The sequence below is a fragment of the Pantherophis guttatus genome, chromosome 5, assembly GCF_059756535.1.
Source record: "Pantherophis guttatus breed Tessera chromosome 5, ASM5975653v1, whole genome shotgun sequence".
NCBI lineage: Eukaryota > Metazoa > Chordata > Lepidosauria > Squamata > Colubridae > Pantherophis > Pantherophis guttatus.
This window is the reverse complement of record NC_142067.1, coordinates 125530279-125548719: the sequence shown is the minus strand read 5'-3', so window position 1 is coordinate 125548719 and position 18441 is coordinate 125530279.

Below are 18441 nucleotides of genomic sequence, written 5' to 3'. Positions count from 1 at the left end.
GGATCCTGCTTATAAGTGCTATGTGCTTAGAGTTCAGAGCATTGTTAGAGACCCCACACACCCACTTTTTGACTGTTTCTGTTGCGACTGAGACTGTTCTGTCTCTGGGAGGAGATTTTGAAGTATTTCTAGCAGGACTACCAGATTCTGTAACAGCTTTGTTCCCTACGCCATCTGACTGGTAAACTCTCAAGATTCGTTTTCCTCACCATGGACATGTATACATCTGAACTAGACTGTGTTGTTTCATATAATATACGTAGGTATATGCATAATTATTTGTTTGTTTGTTTGTTTGTTTATTTATATTTTATATTTTTGTCTTGTTTATGCAGTGTATGTTGGAGGTGGTGACTCTTCAAGAGCTGTATGCAATGAAATTTCATTTTAATGCATGCCGATTAGTGTACATTTGAAGTTACAATAATGTTAGTCCAAGTCTCTAAGTCTATGCCAAGTAAGTGCACGCAGCAGAGAGATGATTCAAAGGAAACAATTTCTGATTTGCATCTCAGTATCTAACACAACACATTTGAGTGTGTTTACAAAGAGACTTCACATTGCAAATAGTCTTACAGTTGGACTTCGCACGTGAGATTCCAGCCATTATTATTTTATAGCAGTATTTATTCTCTTCACCAAATATAACAGAACAGCTAAATTGCCATACTATGGGCATAAGTAGTAGACTAAAATGACTGCCCCATTCCCAGTTCCCAATGATTAATCAAAGCTATCAAAGCGAGTTATGTTTTTTTTTTCCTCTCCGAATGCCTTCCAAGCATTGAGCAGTGAATATGTCCCCATTTTCCAAGCAAATGCAAAGAAAGCTTAATCGGCAGACCTTGAATAAGCTATCAATGGACGCTTGCAATTCTCGCCAAAGTACTTTGTCAGGTAGAGAGAGGCTGCACGATACAGACCAAATTATTTTATGCTTGGTTTGTTATGCAGCATATTTTCACATTTAGCCGAATTGTTCTGCCGCATTTAGCCGGCTAATGAGTCAGGAGCATTATATGTTATCTTCATCAAAAGCACCTGCACATGGTTTGCAATTATAGGAGGAAATTATTCTATGGAATTAACAAAAAAAAAAAAAAAAAAAAGACCAGCCAGTTTGGTGAGGAAGCAAAATTCAATAGCATTTGTTCAAGACTTTTTCGGCTAGGTTAGTTGCAGAAGCGTGGTGCTCCCTCTTTTCTTTTCTTTTTTCTTTTTTAATTTGATTTATATGCCGCCCTTCTCCGGAGACTCAGGGCGGCTTACAATGTGCTAAGCATTAGCCTTCATCCTTTTGTATATTTATACAAAGTCAGCTTATTGCCCCCACAACTGGCTCCTCAATTTACCCACCTTAGAAAGGATGGAAGGCTGAGTCAACCTTGAGCCTTGGCGAGATTCGAACCTGCAGTAATTGCAGGCATCTGGTCTTAATAACCAGCTTAATAACAGGGTGCCTTAGACCACTGTACTACCAAGGCTCTTTGGGTCTTCGAAAACCTTGAGTCAATAGAAATTCAGCCAAGTCAACAACACTCCCTTCTAGGCCCATTGAAGTGAAAATTGCACACGCTTTATACCAGTGGATCTATTCTCTAGATCAGGAATGGCGAACCTATGCCACATGTGCCAGAGGTGGCATGCAGCACCCTCTCTGTGGGCACGTGAGTTGTTACCCCAGCTCAGCTCTGCCTTGCATGCATGAGGGGCAGGGCACAGGGAGGCATGTGTGTGTGTGCATGCATACGGGTGCATGCGGGTGCATGCATACATGTATTGGGGTGCATGCAGGGTGCCATGCACAGGTGCTCTGGGCAGGGTGCTTGCGATGGAGGGCACATGCGCATGCAAGGGGGCACATGTGGGGACATGCACACATGCATGGGGGTGGAGTGCATGCGGGGGCCATGTGCACATGCAGGTATGAAGGGGTTTGTGCACACATGCTTTGGCAGGGAACATGCGGGGGCGGGGCGCATACACATGCAAGGAGGTGCATGTGCATGCAAGGGGGTGCATGCAGGGGCATGCACACATGCACATGGTGCATGCAGGGGCGGGCATCATGCGCTGGGTGGGGCGCATGTAGGGAGGGCACATGTGGGGGGCATGTGTGCATGCAAGGGGGCTCATGTGGGGGAATGCGCACATGCACAGGAGGGCATGCGGGGGGCATGAACACATGCACTGGGTGGGACTCATTTGTGGGGGCCGGCGGCACATTGCATTTTGGAGTTCAGGCGCTTTGGGCACTCAGTCTGGAAAAGGTTAGCCATCACTGCTCTAGATCTTCCACTTGGTCTGGAACCATATTTTTGGAAAAATGCAGGGAATATAAAGGTGTGTTTGGAAAGTTTAACTGATACTGTCTTTCCCAGATGGTATAGCTAGAAGATCATTCTTGCTTCAGGTGCCTCTTCTCCACCACGAGCATCAACTCTCCTTATTCCAGACACAACACTCAGCTATGTCCATGTACAGCAGTCAAGGGGAAATGCCTGCCCCAGGTAGCTTGAAGTACAAGGGTAAGCTTATATTTCGGTTAAATAAGAACTACCGTGTAGTGAGGCATGGCCTATCTAAATGTCCCAGTGTTCATAGGTAACTTATTTCATAAGTTATAACTTATTTCATAAGTTTACTTCAGATATTTCCAGTGAGGAAGAGAAAGAGGGGAACAAAGGGAAGAAGGCAAAGAAGACTCAGAAATAATAGAACAGAACAGAACAGAACGGAACAGAACGGAACGGAACGGAACAGAACGTAATAGAACAGAACAGAACAGAACAGAACAGAACAGAACAGAACAGAACAGAACAGAACAGAACAGAACAGAACAGAATAGAATAGAAGAACAGAGTTGGAAGGGACCTTGGAGGTCTTCTAGTCCAACCACCTGTCGGGCAGGAAACCCTATACTGTTTCAGACAAATGATCGAGGGTGGGTTAATATAAGCAGAGAGGGCTATAAGAGCAGGAGTAAGGAGGGATGGAGAGAGAAGAAAAGAGGAGGAGGAGGAGGAAAGAAGAGGAGAGGAGGGGAGGGGAGGAGGGGGAGGAAAGAAGAGGAGAGGAGGGGAGGGGAGGAGGGGGAGGGGAGGAGAGGAGGAGGGGAGAAGGGGAGGAGGTGGGGAGGAGGAGAGTAGAAAAGAGGAAAGGAGGAGGAGGAAAGGAGAGGAGAGAAGAGATAAGGATCCAAGCTTAATTGTGATAGCGGCCAAACTTTTTTTTTTCTCATCCAATATCTTTTTACCACTTTCATTGTTCACAAAACAAAAACTTTCCGAAGTGCATTTCTCTCTTTTTTTTTTCCCTGTAGGACAGGATCCTTCCACTGCAACGAGGTTCCTAAAATCTGAACCTTAACTTTTAATTGGCATGAATGTTTTCTTTGTCTGAAAAGCTGAAAATCCAGTTTGGGATTCATAGCACCAGGGTTGAGGGAGTAGGCTTTTTCTGTCTTCTAGGGCAAAGGAGCCATATTGCTTTCTCTCCATGCCAGGTTATATTAACCATTGGCAGAAGTGAAGTATAACTGAAGGGAGAAGTAATATATTTTTAATAGGCATCCAGAACCGAGCGGAGATGGATGTTAAACACATCACCAGAAATAATTTCAGCTTTCCCAGTGGCCCCACGTAAATGAAAAAAGTGTGTGCTAAGTTTTTTTCTATATATATGTGAAACCAGCTATGCATCCATATTGCTCCCGTCGTGATTTCACTGCAGGTTTAACTCAGCCCCAGAAACCTAGCCATCAAACCATTCGTTCTAGCCTGCCACTCCTGATTAGGAAGGGACAGCCTAACATCGTTTCTTAAGAGCTGCATTGCATTTCAACAAATGCTGAACGTCAAGATTAATGCATCAAAGGGGTTTGGTGGGAAACAAAAGGAGGAGGAGGAGGAGGAGGAGGAGGAGGAGGAGGAGGAGGAGGAGGAGGAGGAGGAGGAGGAGGAGGAGAGGAGGAGGAGGAGGAGGAGGAGGAAAACCTCACGTCAACTACAGGATTCAGAAATCTGGAGCTATCAGCATGAGGCAAAGTTCTCTGAATTTCAATGGATGTCAAAGATTGGGAAGGGAACATCCACCTTGCTGGTGCTGAAGATCTTTGCGAATGGCCTCTTGAAATTCATTTCCAGCGTTCTCTCTCTCTCTCTCTCTCTCTCTCTCTCTCTCTCTCTCTCTCTCTCTCTCCCTCTCCCTCTCCCTCTCCCTCTCCCTCTCCCTCTCCCTCTCCCTCTCCCTCTCCTTCTCCCTCCCCTCTCACTCTCACACACACATAAATATCATCTCCCTCATCTGGATAGATAGATAGATAGATAGATAGATAGATAGATAGATAGATAGATAGATAGATAGATAGATAGATAGATAGATAGATAATGATCTATATCTATATCTATCTATCTATCTCTATCATCTATCTATCTATCTATCTCTATCATCTATCTATCTATATCTATATCTCTCTAGATATGGATACACACACACACACACACACACACACACACACACACAAATATATATATATATATATATATATATATATATATAGAGAGAGAGAGAGAGAGAGAGAGAGAGAGGGGGGGGGGAGGGAGGGAGGGAGGGAGGAGATATGGATGGATGGATGGATGGATGATATAGATTATGATCTAGATCTAGATCTATCTATATATCTCTATCTATCATCTATCTATCTCTTTATCTCTAGATCTCTAGATCTCTAGATTTCTAGATCTGGATATAGAGATAGAGATAGAGAAAGAGAAAAAGAAAGAGATAGAGATAGAGATAGAGATAGAGATAGAGATAGAGATAGAGATAGAGATAGATGGATGGACAAATGGACTGAGGGATGGATGATAGATCTAGATGATGATCTAGATCTAGATCTATCTATCTATCTATCTATCTATCTATCTATCTATCATCTATCTATCTATCATCTATCTCTATCTCTAGATCTGGATATAGATATAATATAGAGATAGAGATAAAGATAGATAGAGGTAGAGGTAGAGGTAGAGATAGAGATAGAGATAGAGATAGAGAGATGGATGGACAAATGGACTGATGGATGGATGATAGATCTAGATGATGATCTAGATCTATATCTATCTATCTATCTATCTATCTATCTATCTATCATCTATCTATCTATCATCTATCTCTATCTCTAGATCTGGATATAGATATAGAGATAATATAGAGATAGAGATAAAGATAGAGGTAGAGGTAGAGGTAGAGGTAGAGGTAGAGGTAGAGATAGAGATAGAGATAGAGATAGAGATAGAGATAGAGATAGAGATAGAGATAGAGATAGAGATAGAGATAGAGATAGATGGACGGACGGATGGATGGATGATAGATCTAGATGATGATCTATATCTATATCTATCTACGTATCATCTATCTCTAGATCTAGATCTGGATATAGATATAGATATTATGTGTGTGAGAGAGAGAGACAGAGAGACAACAGAGAAATATACAGTATTATCATCTTAGCAGAAATTTAGAATTTAGGTGCTTTTGGCTAATGGAAAAAGAAAACAAAATTGTATTTGATTCCCACAAAATAAACCATGCCCACAGAATCAGTAGTTAAAAAATTTAGAACCCACCCCTGTACATCACCAACAGGTTTTAAAAAAGGATTTAACATGATACGTAGTACTCTGAGTCTGTCTTTCCTTTCAGTTCCAAGGTTACTTTGTCCATGGGAGAAATGGTACGAATGGATTAAAAAAAGAAAGATGAAACAGGCTCAGACACAACAAAATTTGATGAAGTAAAATATATAGACTAGAAGTATTTTATAGGGATAAGTTTTGTAAGTGGACATAGCTCTGCATAAAAAATGGGGTTCCTTTTTTCCCTTTTTTCTTTTCTTTTCTCTCTTTTTCCTTTCCTTCTCTCCTTCTTTCCCTTTTTTCCTTTCCTTTTTTGGGGGGGGGGGCTTTGCTTGTATTTTTGTATGTATGTCTTTGGTTTTATGTTTATTGGAAAATTAATAAAAAATTTAAATAAAAAAGGATTTAACAGTGAAAAGGCAGTGGTGAAATCCAACTTTTTTTACTACCAGTTCTTTGGCCGTGGCTTGGTGGGTGTGGCTTGGTGGGCATGGCAGGGGAAAGATACTGCAAAATCTCCATTCCCACCCCACTCCAGGGGAAGGATACTACAAAATCCCCATTCCCTTCCCACTCCTGGGGGAAAGGTATTACAAAATCCCCATTCCCACCCCACTCTGGGGCCAGCCCGAGATAGTATTTGCCTGTTTTCCGAACTACACAAAATTTCCGCTAGCGGTTCTCCAGAACCTGCTGGTTTTCACCCCTGTGAAAAGGCCCTCGATGTTTTACAGTGATTAAAAAAAAATAACTGTGTCAAAAAAAGGAAGAGGGAAGCTGATTAACCCTCCCCCCCCACACACACACAAAAAGAAAAAAAAACAGGAGAAAGGAATCATATAATATCATTAGTATCGATATAAAATGAATTTGGTCCCTAAGCTTATCATTAAATCTCAGCCATATTGACATGTATTGCTTCCCCAGCTCATTTTCAGAGTATAAAAGCTTTTCAAAAACAGATCACAGACTCCCCTCTCAAATCTACGCCTTAACATCAGAAGGATAACTTTCTTTAAATGGAGAGCTCATCAAACTAACAGTGCATCTAAGGGGGGGAGGGGAGGGGGCTGTGCTGCATGGTTTTAAAATAAAATAAAATATTCAGAAGTTCTGACTTTTCAAACAGCCTGACTGGTTTTTTTTTTTGCCTGTTTTCTGTCCCAAATGTTTCAAGGATTCTGAATAATAAAAGAGGCATATTGAAGGCTTAGAAGGAGGGGGGTGAGGGGAAACATGGACCTATGACAAAGGATTTTCGACAGATTTCATGTGAAAACAAGTAAAAAAAAAAAATACCAGAAGGCATGTGCTGGAAAAGAACCTGCAAATCAATGTTGAATTCTTTAAAAAAAAAAATGTGCCAAGAAAAAAAAATAAGGAAAAGAAAAAAGAAACCAGGTCAATCTAACCCAAAGCAAAATCTGTATTTATATTGATATTTATAAAAATGGAGAAGTCATGGTGACTCTTGCATTTACACTTGGATTAGTACATGTTTTCTTTGATTATTATTAATATCAATCTTTTTGGAAGCTACAGTGCAGAAGTCCAGAATGTGAAGAGATGGACTGGGGAGACATCTTCTGTAATAAATTGACAATAGAGGACTCTGAGTTTTGAATCCTAGAATTTTCCATCATTCTGCGGATGACAGAGATAGAGGGGAGAGAGAGAGAAAGAGAGAGAGAAGAAAGAGAGAGGGGGGAGGGGGAGGGGGGAGAGAGGGAGGGGGAGGGAAAGAGAGAGAAGAAAGAAATTGAGTGAGAGAGGAGAGAGAGATGGGGAAGGGGGAGACAGAAAGAAAGAGAGAGAGAGAGAGAGAGGAGAGAGAGAGGGGGAAGGAGGGAGAGAGAGAGAAGAAAGAAAGTGTGAGAGAGAGGTGAGAAAGGGGGAGAGAGAAAGAGAGAGAGAAGAAAGAGAGAGAGAGAAGAAAGAGAGAGAAGAAAGAGAGAAGAAAAAAAAGAGAGAGAACCAGTCCGAACCGGCTGAATACCACGTCCATGCTTATGGAAATATTTTGCTGGTCTTCTACCTACCAGTAGAAGAGAATATTTGTAGTTTAGGATTGAACTGTGGAATCCTGCAGAATCTCTGAATTTGATGGTTTTTCTGCAAATGTTTTGTTACCCAACAAGGTAAAATTTTTAGTGCTGCTCCTGTAGATGTTACCTAGGAAAGTAATGAAATGTCTACAGGTAAACAATCAAGCTCAGAGAACCCCAAGGAGTCCACAATCTTCTACTTATTGGTCCTATGTTTACAATTTTTGCATTTCAAGCTTGTAGGCACGAATTCTGTCTTCTCTAGTTTAGGACTATGGAATCATTTGAGTTTTCTTTTGATGCTTTGTATGGTTCAGCTAGGTTATTGGCGGAATTAAGAAAGTCAGTAAGCTAAATTAGGATTTGAATGGCTCACCCAGAAGCATTCTTGGATGACTTGGTTGCTCTTGGTATAGTCCTTTATTCTTTTGATCATCTTATCAGGGATTAATGCTGCGCTATTGCATTGAGTAGAACTGACCATATTGTCTTTAAAGAGGAGAAAGCTGATGTAGAAGCCTGAAGATAATTGGGCCTCTTGAACAGATGGAAGATGTGGGTTGGGCTCCCATTTCCAAAAAACTGAAGCACGTCTACCACATCCTATTTTGAAGCATTAACTTATTTGGAATATAGCAACACCTTACTTGATGGCCAAAGTCTTCTCTCTTCACAAGGATGGTCTGATCAGCAAAATTCCTTTCCAATACTAATTTAAAAAAAAAAAAATCCTGTTTGCAAAGCTGTTCAAGTTTTATTTCTTCCAGATGATCACAGGATTAGTGATGGATCACTAGTTTTATCCTATTTCTCCTCTGATTTGTTTATTTTTTATTGCCTCAGTCTCCGTTCCTACTCTTATACAGTGAAGAGACAGTGATTGCTTTTCCCTCCCCCCCTTTTTTTTGGTCACTAAGCATTGGGTTATTCTAACTTCGCTTGAAAATTGTTCTAGATGAAGATCAACATGCCATGGTACCATCCATCAAACCTAATGCTACAACTGTAAGATAAGCAGGAGGCTAAATTGATCTCATTCTTTAGCTAAAGAAGCGATGCAAATCTTGCTTCGCTGACTCTTCATGTAACTAAGCATTTGAAAGATGCCTTAAGTTTGATTTAGATTTAATGGGTCGACCCATATGGACACTGCAAAGGGGTTGATGGGTAAGTGTAGGGTTGCAGACGGGCCAATATGCACACCTCCCAAATCTCAACTACATGTTGTGTGGAAATGAGCATTCTGAATCTTGATTGATCAAACTTTCTGAAGGGAAGTTTGCTCGGTGTCGCTGTTTTGGTGTTCCCAAGCAGAATATGAACATTCTCAGATGTATAAATGCAACAGCTTTGCAGCTATCTCTGAACGAGAAGAACGGTTGCAGGAACTGGGCATGGCTAATCTAGTAAAGAGAAGGACCAGGGGAGACATGATAGCAGTCTTCCAATATTTGAGGGCCTATCACAGAGAGGAAATAGGGTCAACCTATTTTCCAAAGCACCTGAAGGCCAGACAAGGAACAATGGATGGAAACTGAACAAGGAGAGATTCCATCTGGAAATAAGAAAGAATTTTCTGACAGTGAGAGCAATCAACCCATAGAACAGAAGTTGTCTTCAAAAGTTGTGGGAGCTTCATCACTGGAGGCTTTCAAGAATAGATTGGACTGCCATCTGTCAGAAATGGTGTAGGGTCACCTGCTTGGGTGGGGAGTTGGACTAGATGACCTACAAGGTCCCTTCCAACTCAGTTATTCTGTTTCTGTCATTCTGTTTACAGACATGCATTGAAACAATAATCTAATTCCCACCTTAGATTGCAAGAATTTGTGTTTGGAAGTATCTCAACAAAAAAACAAAAAACTCTACACATATTCCATGCACGTTCATTAGCAATAGCAATAGCATTTTAGGGTTATTTACAACACTCTCTAGGCAATTTACAATGTCAGCATTATTTGCATTTTGCCCCCAACGATCTGGGTCCTCATTTTACCAAACTGGAAAGGATGGAAGACTAAATCAATATTGAGCCCCGCCTGGATCGAACTTCAGACTATAGGCAGAGTTTGCTTGCAATACCTCACTTTAACCACTGCGCCACCAGGGCTCTTCAATATCTCTTCAAGAAATTTCAATCAATAATAGTATATTTATGTTTATGTTTATGTTGATATTATTTATATTTATATTTATATTTATATTTATATTTATATTTATATTTATATTTATATTTATATTTATTTATTTATTTATTTATTTATTTATTTATTTATTTATTCCCTAGAATATTTATGCTGTTCAACCCCCAGTGGCTGAAAAGGATCTGCACTGAAAAATATAGAGGGTTCAAATCAGCAAAGGAATCTTTATATTTACTTCCTTTCAGATTTTGAAATATTATGTTATTGATATTAACAGATTAACAGAGTTGGAAGGGACCTTGTACTGTAGGTCATCTAATTCAACCCCCCACCCCAAGCAGGAGATCCTACACTCGTGATGGCGAACCTATGGCACGCGTGCCACAGGTGGCACGCAGAGCCTTATTAATGGGCACCCGAGCGTTGCCCTAGCTCAGCTGTACATGCCAGCCAGTTGATTTTCAGGCCTTCCGGGCCCACAGAAAATCAGGAAATAGGCTGTTTCTGGCCTCCAGAGGGCCTCCGGGGGGGGTTGAAGGCAGTTTTCAGCCTCCCCCGGCTCCTGGGGGAGCTGGGAGCCTGGGGTGGATGAAAAATGGGCCTTCCGGTCCCACTGTGCCATCGCGTGTCAAAAATGGGGGTCACACGGGGGGGTCACATGTGCATACGCAGAGGGAGCATTGAATTATGGGTGTGGGCATGCATGCACGTGATCCCCCCACGCTCCCCCCGCTTTTGGCACTCGAGGGCAAAAAGGTTAGCCATCACTGCCCTACACCATTTCTGTCCAATCTTTTCTTGAAAGCCTCCAGGGATGAAGCTCCCACAACTTCTGAAGGCAACTTCTGTTCCATGGGTTGATTATTCTCACTGTCAGAAAGTTCCTCCTCATTTCTAGGTTGAATCTCTCCTTGGTCAGTTTCCATCCATTATTCCTTGTCCGGCCTTCAGGTGCTTTGGAAAACAGCTTGACCCCCTCCTCTCTGTGGCAGCCCCTCAAGTATTGGAAGACTGCTACCATGTGTCCCCTGGTCCTTCTCTTCACTAGACTAGCTATGCCCAGTTCCTGCAACCGTTCTTCATATATTTAGTCTCCAGTCCCCTAATCTTCTTGGTTGCTCTTCTCTGCACTCTTTCTAGAGTCTAAATATCTTGGCTCATATTTAATTGGTTGTCCACTAAGACTCCAAGATCCCTCTTACAGTTACTTCTATTAAACCTGGTTTCACCCAGTCGATATGTGTACTTTTGGTTTTTCTTGCCTAAGTGTAAGACTTGACTTTTCTCTGATATTGAACTTCATTTTGTTCAAGTCTGTCAAGATCCATCTGGATTTTGAGCCTATCATCTAGGGTGTTAGCTATTCCAGCCAGCTTTCTGAGAGTTTCCTGGAAGGAATCAGTACAACTTTTGGAAGCATGATTATGGCCTAGACAGATTTTAAAAATATCATTTTCCAGGTATAGATTATTTATTTTGGATAAGACAGAGCATACCAGCACATGATTTTTCTCACCTAAGTGATGTTGTCAAATAGGGCTATGAGAGTTTTAAAAAATGAGCACAATTCTCCAATTTCTTGCAATTGTTTTCCTATTTTTTTTAATCACGTTCTTTAAGTGCTTTTAAAATTTGGCAGTGGTTAGTGCAAATGATATTGTTACAAGGTGATAGATAGAACTGTTATTTTTCTTTCCCTCATTCTTCAGGCTTCCAAGCCATCATTGCTTTCTTAAAGAACACTTTTCTTTTGATTTCTTCCTTTGAGCCATTTGGAAGCAAGGAATTTGCTGACCACTGGAGCAAGTGATCTAGTGAAACACTCCCATTTTATGACCCTGTAATCTCTTAATTCAGGATTGAGTTGGGGCAGCTGGATAGAGCTGAGCATTTACTGGCTGGATGCCCTTCCTGACACCTATGTGGAGTTCACAGCAGATTTTTTTTTCACCCTTTGGAACCTAGGAGAGAAACATCTGCTGCTACACCTAGGATTGAACTCTCAACCTTCAGAGCAGGAGGCAAGTACCTTAACCACTAGGCCACCATGCTGATCTGATGATCTAGTGAAACATGAGGTAGTGAATCCCAGTGGTGAAATCCAATTTTTTTTACTACCAGTTCTATGGGTGTGGCGTGGTGGGCGTGGTGTGGCTTGGTAGGAGTGGCTTGGTGGGCATGGCAGAGGAAGGACACTGCAAAATCCCCATTCCCTCCCCACTCTGGCACCAGTATTTGCCGGTTCTCCGAACTGCTCAAAATTTCTGCTATTGGTTCTCCAGAACCTGTCAGAACCTGCTAGATTTCACCCCTGGTAAATCCTCTTGCTGAATCACTCCTCAACGAAGGTACTATAACTGCTAGCATGAAGATCATTCAACATTTTCTTTCTATTTGGGGAAAAAATGAACAAAAATGGTTAAAAAATATGGAAGAAATATTTGATAGAGTTTTAGTTATATTGTAAATGTATCCAGTCAAATCTAATGACTTTCCCTGGGGAAGATCTAAAGAAAAAGAGAAAAGCCCCCTTATAAACTTATGTTTATTTTTTATGTTTTAGTTTTATACTTGAGAGAGTTACACAACAAAGCCATTTTGTTGTTGCTGTTGTTGTTGTATGTAGAGATACAAGATGCTACAAAAATGGTCTGATTTCTTTGTGATAAATGTGTTGCCATCAACTGAATTTTAAAGCAGTTAAAAGCTGGATATCTCCAAACCACATCCGTAACAAATAGTGACGGTGAATACGACTTTAAAGCATTAAAAAGTACCTTCCTTTGTTAGAACCCAAAACATTGTTTTCTCCTTGCAAATGAAACAGTGAGGAAAAGTTTTGTTTGTTCTTTGATTAAACTTCACCAAGTTGCTAGAGGCCAGAGAGATTTCTTCCTTAGGCCAGCTCTCACTTTTTGACTGCCAGTTGCTATCTCTGCTATAAGAAGAAATTGTACCCTGTTAATAATTCATGGATTTATATAATGCCTACCCCTTCCCAAGTAAATATTTTGGAGAATGTAATTCAGCGTTCATTTCAAGCAATTCTGCCAGAAGATATTTTAATCGAAGCTGGAGAAAATAAATAAATAAATAAAAGGAGTGAGTTATCATGCTTACTACATCTATGTCCAAATTCATTAATTTTAAAATGGAGAGCATGTTTAAGAGCTCAACGCAATATTTAAGTGCTTTTTAAATTCACCCTTCCGTTTCTTTTGAAGGGGTATGACCTGGACAGATATTCTTGGCAAATAGGTTAGAGAATTATTCCCCCCCACTAAATTTTATTATCTGTGTTTGTCTGTCTCTCTGTCTATATCTGTCTGTCTCTCTAACTATCTATATCTGTCTGCCTGCTTGCCAGTCTGTCTGTCTGTCTGTCTACCATCTCTCTCTCTCTCTCTCTCTCTCTCTCTCTCTCTCTCTCTCTCTCTCTCTCTCTATCTATCTATCTATCTATCTATTTATCTCTATCATCTATCTATCTATCCTCTGTCTCTCTGACTATTTGTCTGTCTATCTAACATCTATCTGTCTATATTTGTCTGTCATCTATCTATCTATCTATCTATCTATCTATCTATCTATCTATCTATGTATCAATATCTATCTATCTATCTATCTATCTATCTATCTATCTATCTCTATCTATCTATCTATCTATCTATCTATCTATCTATCTATCTATCTATCTCTATCATCTATCTATCTATCCTCTGTCTCTCTGACTATTTGTCTGTCTATCTAACATCTAGCTGTCTATATTTGTCTGTCATCTATCTATCTATCTATCTATCTATCTATCTATCTATCTATCTATCAATATCTATCTATCTATCTATCTATCTATCTATCTATGTATCAATATCTATCTATCTATCTATCTATCTATCATCTATCTACCTACCTATCTATCTATCTCTATCATCTATCTATCCTCTGTCTCTCTGACTATTTGTCTGTCTATCTAACATCTATCTGTCTATATTTGTCTGTCATCTATCTATCTGTGTCTGTCTGTCTGTCTGTCTGTCTGTCTCTGTCTGTCTTTCCATCCATCCATCCATCCATCCATCCATCCATCCATCCATCCATCCATCCATCCATCCACTCTATCTATCTATCTATCTATCTATCTATCTATCTATCTATCTATCTATCTATCTATCTATCTCTAGCATATCTCTTGCTCTCTCTCTATCATCTATCCATCTAAATTATCTCTATTTATCTCTCATACAAAGACACACACACAGAGAGAGGGAGAGAGAGAGAGAGAGATACACCTCATTAAAATGGCCTTTATGCTATTGCATGACTAATTCGAAGCAGAGCCCACATAAGTCAGTCTGTAGTTGGTCAACTCCAAAACAGCACCCATCAGAAAGTCTGGTTTTGTTTTGTTTTTCTTGGAGGAAAGGTGGCAAATGAATGAAATAAATTTGTGGTCACATGGGAGATCTGATGCATGTTTGTTTTTTTTTCAAAGCAGCAGCTGTCCTGCACAATAGCTACTGAATTTCCGGTGAATTGCAAGCACGCATCCAAAAGGAAACATTCAGTGAATAAAAACCTGATGCCGTAAGACTGAGAAATAATACATTCGAAACTGTGACATTTTCACGGTGGATCTAAGAGCCCTGATCCTGCACATTGGGCAGTTAGCAGCAACTTGGCAAACCTTTGATAGATGTTATTGATATGTGGGGTTAAAGGCGCCTTGCCTGCAAGCTTAGTGGGGGTTGTGAGTTTTTGATAAGAACTAAGTCTAGCTCCCAGGAAGGGATTATTGAAGGAAATGCTTGAAAAGAGTAGCACATTTTATTTCTTTCCACATCTTGGCTTAATCCTGCAAAAAAACCCACAGCTGCAGCATGTTGCATGTGTGAGTGAGAGGCAAAATGTGATAATCAGACTCTAAACTAATTAGAAGGAGGGTTTGCCAAATTGCTTTTGCTCACGACTGAACACTGTGCAAATTAGACATTGTTACAGCAGCAGTTGTGGAATACTTAGCTAAGCACCAGAGTAACATGTGGAGGAAAGTAATTAATGCCATGCCCTGCCAGGCACATCCTCTGTCTGTTCCCAGACCTCAATACCTACCAGGCATATTTATGAGCAAGGGAGGAAAACATGGGTCTCGTTGGCCAGGGGAGGGTGCTTGGTGCTTGGGAACAGTCCTGCTCGGTTACTCTGTTGTCCCAGACAGAATTCTTTATGGTGGTTTGAAGTTAGTTGATCTATCTGATTCATTTCCTTCTGTGGGGTTCATAGGTTGATCCTGAAGTGATCTACAAGGAAGGAAGGAAAGGAAGGAGGGAGGGAGGGAGGGAGACAAGGAGGGAGGGTGGGAGGAAGGACGGAAGGAGAGGGAAGAAAAGGGAGGGAAAGACAGAGGAAGAGAAGAAAGGGAGGGAGGGAGGGAGGAGAGAGGAGATGAATGGAAAGGGAGTGAAGGAACAAAGGAAGGAAGGAGATGGAAGAGAAGGGAGGGAGGGAGACAAGGAGGGAGGGTGGGAGAAAGGAAGGAAGAAGAGGGAAGAAAAGGGAGGGAGAGACAGAGGAAGAGAAGGGAGGGAGGGAGGGACAAAGGAGAGGGAAGGAGATGAAAAGAAAGGGAGGAAGGAAGAAAGGAAGGAAGGAGGGAAAGAAGGAAGGAGAGGGAAGGAGATGAAACAGAAGGGAGGGCGGGACAGAGGAAGAGGAGGGAGGGAGGGAGGGAGGGAGGGAAGAGAGGGAAGGAGAGGGAAGGAGATGAAAGGAAAGGGAGGGAGGGAGGGGAGGGAAGGGAAGAGAGGAAGGAAGGAAGGAAGGAAGGAAGGAAGGAAGGAAGGAAGGAAGGAAGGAAGGAAGGAAGGAAGGAAGGAAGGAAGGAAGGGTATTTTATTGATACAGGAACTTTCCTTCAAGAAACTCAAGGTCCTTTATGTAAATGCTCTTCCTTCCATTTTGGTTCATAATAACGTTGAAGAAAGTTGGACTGAGACAAGAGTGTGACTGATTTGGAGTCTCCCAAGAAGTTTCCATGGCTGAGAATGTGCTTGAACCCATGACTCCCCACTCTCAAGGCGACACATAAACCAGCCCGTCACGTGGAGATAGACCTAATTCTTGGAACTCGAGGGACCCATCCTCTCAACTCCAGAAAAACAAGCTATGCGTGGATGTGAAAGAAGAAGCAACGATGGCATCGTTAGACAAGTAGCCAAATAAAGAAATAATTTATCCACTCCACATTGGTGCCCATTTTGAAGAGAAACAAGCAATCGGCAGCAAATAAAGCACAGTTGTCCGCTAATCCCACTTCACCAGCCTTTGTGCTTCTCTTTTAGTCGTGTTATTTACTTGTGGGCATCATTACGTTGTGCTGCATTTTCATAAAAATTGCTCACCAAACGACAGAGGTGGGAAATGGAATTGATTTTAATCCCTTTAACCTTAGAAGGCTGCCTTGGACAAAATGTCTGCATTTTTCTTGCTGAAACCTGTCTCTCGAAAAGGTCAACCAGAGCTGCAAGTTGCATCTGATTCTACCAATAAGTGATTTAAAAAAAAAAAAAAAGTTAGAAGCATTGTATTTGCAGTCAAGGTAGATGGAAACGATCTGTCTAAAGTTTTCAGGCTTCACATACTGAAAAGGATTCAGAAAGCTCATAGTGTATATTCCCTCCAGTCCCAAAGGTGCTTTTTTCAAGAGGCAACTGGACTTTCTGGTTTTTCTTTGAAGACGTTTTGCTTCTCATCCAAGAAGCTTCTTCAGCTCTGACTGGATGGTGGGGGAATGGAAGGATTTATACTCCTTGCAGGCAGCTGGTCCTTTGCATTCTTTTTGAGAGTCGTTGAGGCCACTTGGAGGTTTATCTGTGTCCTCAGCAGTGGTGGGTTCCTCCCGGTTCGGCCCGGTTCCACCGAGCCGGTAGTGGTGACAATATGACATCACCGAACCGTTTCTGCCCCCCCACCCCCCACCCCCACCCCACATTATTCTTACTTTTTATTTGGCCCCACCCCCAATCTATTGCCTCCTGAGTCCCAGCTGATGGGCTATAAGGAAAAAAACTGTTTAAACTCTTGCCGCGGAGCTTCAAAAGGCCACTCTACAGCTGGTCAGTGGTAAAAGTTTGGTGGTAGACCAGTGCCTCCAAAAACAAATGAGTAGACCGGTGCCTGCAAAAATAAATGGGTAGACCAGTGCCTGCAAAAATACATGAGTAGACCAGTACAGCTCTGCAAGCAGTTAAAAGCCTGGTAGACCAGTACCTCTGCTAAATCTTAAAGAATTGTCACATGATCATCAAGCCACGCCCACAAAATAAGCCACACCCACAGAACTGGTAGTAAAAAAATTTAGAACCCACCCCTGGTCCTCAGGGTCACCTGAGTAGTGCAAATGGATGTGGAGCCTTCTTGGGACTGTTGAAAAGACTGTGTTGTAGATGGGAGATAGACGATGTCGTATCCCCCCCCCTCTGTTGAGAGAGGGCTGCTCAATTTTGACCTAGATGGCCTCTTTGATCCCTCTTTCAACAAGCGATCCTCTCTGTCCAAAATATGGACTTTGTTGTCTTCAAAAGAGTGGCCTGTGTCTTTTAAATGCAGATGGACTGCTGAATTGAGTCCTTATGGGTTTGTTCTTCTATGTCTTCCATTCCCCACCATCCAGTCAGAGCTGAAGAAGCTTCTTGGATGAGAAGCGAAATGTCTTCAAAGAAAAAAAAACCCAGAAAGTCCAGTTGCCTCTTGAAAAAAAGCACCTTTGGGACAACCATGACCTGGATGACTGAGAATCTCCATGGACATTTCCTCCAGTGTTTCCCACCACCACTATCAAATTAAAATGTTAAGAGTTCTTTGCTTATTTCCCCCCGATTATTTATATGGACAACTCAGGTTTCGGATCCCTCAAAGGAAGAGTATATTTTGCTTTCCCAAGGAACTTTGCTGCATTGTTCTACAATATGGGATCTATCATTTAGGACATATGTAATGGAGGATGGGACTTTTGGGGAAGAGCTCCTGGGATGAGAGAATGTCTTTGAAGGTTTCTGGGATGACATATAAGTGCTAAATGATGGAAATGTACATTGGGCACATACTATCACATGTGGTGGACGTGTGTGGATGTGTGTGAAAGCAAAGAATTATTGGATAAAAATACATACAGTATATGGTTAGAAAAACTGTTAAAGCTGCATATAGATTATAAGCCAGAAATATTTTTGTTAGGTATAATACCAGAAAAGTATAATAAGGGGAATTTGTATTTAATATTGCATGTTTTGAAGGCAGTAGAATTCTATTTGCACAGTATTGGAAAAATGAGGAAACACCTATAGAAGAAAATGTAATTAAAAATAATATTAGATTGCACAGAAATGGATAGACTGGCATTAAAGATAAAAGAAAAGGAAGATACAGAGTACTTTCAAATATGGGATTTGTTTTATAAATGGTTGGATAATCGAAGTAGAAATTAGGAGCTAGGAAAATATTATTATGTAAGCAATCGACCCAAACAATACACATTGTAAAACAAAGCATTTATATATGTTAAATGAAAATGTACAAATAAACTATTTAAAAAGAAAAAAAAAGAAATCTTACAGT